This window comes from Myiozetetes cayanensis, unplaced genomic scaffold (assembly GCF_022539395.1).
Source record: "Myiozetetes cayanensis isolate MyiCay16 unplaced genomic scaffold, myiCay2020 scf323, whole genome shotgun sequence".
Taxonomy (NCBI): Eukaryota; Metazoa; Chordata; class Aves; order Passeriformes; family Tyrannidae; genus Myiozetetes; species Myiozetetes cayanensis.
Window position 1 is genome coordinate 1 of NW_026087548.1, and position 3,723 is coordinate 3,723.

A 3,723-nucleotide genomic window follows, 5' to 3' on the forward strand; every position below is an offset into this window, starting at 1 on the left:
CTGCCCCGAGCTCCCAGGGTGCCTGGAGCACCTCCTGCCCCTCCTTCTGCACCACCCTTGGGGTCTGCATTGCTGTTCCCACATTCCCACTCCGCTCTTCCCTGGCTGCAATTCCTTCTGGCCCTAAATCTGTTATCCCAGAGCTGTTCCTGTTGCTCCTGATGGGCTCAGCCTTGACCAGCAAGTCCGTCCTGGAGCAGCTGGCATTGGCTCCACGGGGCAGGGGAAGCTTCTGGCAGCTTCCAACAGAAGCCACCCCTGGAGCCCCCCAACTACCAAAACCCACCCACAGAAACCCACTGACACCCAGTGACTTCCACTTGCCCCAGGATGGTCCCAGTTCCCATCAGTGTGATCCCAGTCACTCCCAGTTCATGCCAGTTGCCTCCAGCATGCACCCTGTCACTCCCAGTTACTCCCAGTTGCTTCCAGCATGATCCCAGTTGCTCCAAGAATGTTCCCAGTTGACTTCCTGCATGGCCCCACTGGCTCCCACTTCCCCCCTGCGTAGTTCCAGTCAATCCCAATTTGATCCTGGTCCCTTACAGTCACTCCCACTATGATCCCAGTCACTCCCAGTCAATCCCAATAGGATCCCAGTTACCCCCAACCTGGTCCCAGTTGCTCCCAGCCCCACCAGGATGGTTCCTTTCCCTCTCAGGGACTCCCAGTCTGAGTCCAGGATGGCCCCAGGCACTTTCAGGCACTGCCTGGACGATGGCATTTGCCCTGCATGGTCCCAGTTGCTCCCAGTATGATCCCAATATGAGTCCAGTCACCTCCAGTATGATCTCAGGAACTTCCAGACACTTCCAGTACGAAGCCAGTTTGATCCCACTCATCCCCAGTATGGCTGCAGTCCCTCCCACACACTCCCAGTATTATTGCAGTCACTCCCAGTAAGACCCCAGTGGGACACCAGTAGGAGCCCAGCTGCTCCCACTATGATCCCAGTTGCCCCCAGCATGGTTCCAGTTGCTTCCCTTCACCCCTACTGTGGTTCCAGTCTCTCCCAGTATTATCCCCGTCACTCCCAGCCACTCCCTGTATAGCCCAGTTGCCTCCAGCATGCTCTCTGTCAGTCCCAGTATGATCCCAGTCTCTCTTAGTATGATCCAAGTTACTCCCTGCATGGTCCCAGTTGCTCCCAGTCACCCCACTGTAATTCCATTCCTTCCCAGTATGACTCCAGTAGGATCCCAGTGACACCCTCTATGGTGGCAGTCACAGCCAGGATGAACCCAGACATTCCCTGTCACTCCCAGTATAAAGCCATTTGCCCCCAGCAGGGTGCCACTTGCTCCCACTCACCCCACTACAGTTCCAGTCCCTCCCAGTAGGATCCCTGTCACTCCCAGTCTCTCCCAGTCGACCTCAGCCTGCTCCCAGTCAGTCTCAGTAGGATCCCAGTCACTCCTGGTCTCTCCGAGTATATCCCAGTTGCCCCCAGTGTGGCCCCACTCACTCCCAGTTGCTCCCAGTAGCTTCCAGAATGATCCCAGTTGCTCACAGCCACTCCCAGTCACCCCCAGTGTCATCCTAGTCGCTCCCAGTATGATCCCAGTCACCTCCAGCGTGATCCCACTTGCTCCCAGTATATCCCAGTTGGGCCAACATGATCCCAACTGCCCTCAGAATGCTCCCAGTCACTTCCAGCATGACCCCAGCCACCTTCCCTGTGGGCCCAGTAGCTCCCAGTATGATCCCAGTTGTGCTCAGCATGGTTCCAGTTGCTCCCAGTGGGATCCTACTAGCTCCCAGTTGCCCCTAGCATAGAACCAGCTGCTCCCAGTATGATCCTTGTCTGATCCCAGTATGATCCCAGTAGGATCACAGTCACCTCCAGTATGATCCCAGTAACTTCCAGACACTTCCAGTATGAAGCCAGTTTGATCCCACTCATCGCCAGTATGGCTGCAGTCCCTCCCACACACTCCCAGTATTATTGCAGTCACTCCCAGTAAGACCCCAGCAGGAACCCAGTAGGAGCCCAGCTGCTCCCACTATGATCCCAGTTGCCCCCAGCATGGTTCCAGTTGTCTCCCCTTCACCCCCATTATGGTTCCAGTCTCTCCCACAATGATCCCAGTCACTCCCAGCCACTCCCAGTATAGCCCAGTTGCCTCTCACATGCCCCCAGGTGCTCCCAGTATGATCCCAGTTGCCCCAGTTCTGGTCCCACTGGGTCCAGTCCAGCTCTGGGTGTATCCCGGTGTCCCCCCTGTCCCCCCACCCCGCTGTCACCCCCTTTTCTCTCCCCACAGAGCTCCTGAGCCGGTGGCAGTCACAGCCCCTCCCCGGGGCCTCGGGCACAGCCTGGACCCCCCCGTGTCCATGAGGATTTTGGGGGGTCGTGTGTCCCCCTCCCCTGCTGTCACTCTGCCTGCACCCGGGTGCTCCCAGTGATCCCAGCAAAGCTTCCCAGTTCTCCCCAGTCCCGGTTACTGGGGGGCACTGGGGGGGAATCAGAGGGTCCCAAGGTGTGGAGCCGAGTTCGGGGGGTCAGAACCGGCCCTGGGATGGATCAGAACTGGGGACCCCCTGTGTTCCCCCCGTGTCACCCCGCTCTGGGGGAGCTTTGGGAAGGAACCGGCCCCTCAATAGGCACCCAGCTCACCCCAAGAGGTGCTGGGACCCCCCAAATCCTCCCCACAGCCCCTCAAGGACCACAAACACATTCAAAGCCCACCCAGGACCCCACCCAACCCCTTTTCTGGGGGGTTTCTCTGGGCACTGGTGGTGCTGGGAGCCCCCCCAACTGCGGGCGAGGAGCTCTCAGGTGAGCGGGGGGTGGGAAGGGGGAGGTCGGTGGGAAAAGGGGAGTTAGAGGGAATAAAGGGGGTGGTGGGACCACAAACTGAGTGGGAGGGGAGTGGGAACCCCCAAAAGCGGAGGGGGGGACACTGAGGCTTATGGGAAATGGGTGGCAGACGTAAAAAGAGTGGGGAAAGGGCAGGGTGGGACCCCCAAACTGAGCATGAGGGGGCTGAGGAGTGGGGGGATGATGTGGAAGGGGTGGGAGAGGAGGGAAAAATGTGGGGGTTGGGATACCCAGAGTGATCCTGGGGGGACTGTGGATTGAGGGGACCATAGAAAAGTGGGAAGAACAGGGAGAAGGGTGGAAAAGGGGATTGGTCTGGCAGATCCAACAGTCCCATGGGGGTCTTTGGGCACACAGGGCTGAAAAAGGGGGGTGGCCCCCTGAGCTCCCAAATTACTGTTGGGTGTTGGGGGCTGCTGGATCCAATCTCAGCCTTGGGTTATGCCAACACTTTCAGTTTAGAGGAATTACAGAGGTGGGACAGAAACACTTTCGTCCCCGAGGTTTTAAGGATGGCAAATCACATCTATTGATAGAAATGAATTCTTTAGGGTTACAAATGATCAGAAAAAAGTACTTCATCAGAATTATTTACTGCAAAATAGAAACACTAAAACTACCAGTAGGACAGCATAAAATAGGACAGTGCTCTACACTAAAGCAATTGTTGAAGCAATTCTACTCAAGCTGGCACCAAAGCAAGAATTATGAATTAGAGATGGATGGAACTCCCCCAGACCAACGCTCGTGGGGAGATCTCTGCTCTCAACATCCAGCAGTGACCTTACGGGGCCCCAGCAAAGGCAGGAATCTTCACACACCCCCCAAGAAGACTTCTGTTGGCACAACCTGCCCCTGGCAAAGGGGACTGTCCCTTTCTGGTGGAAAGGGATGGACTGACA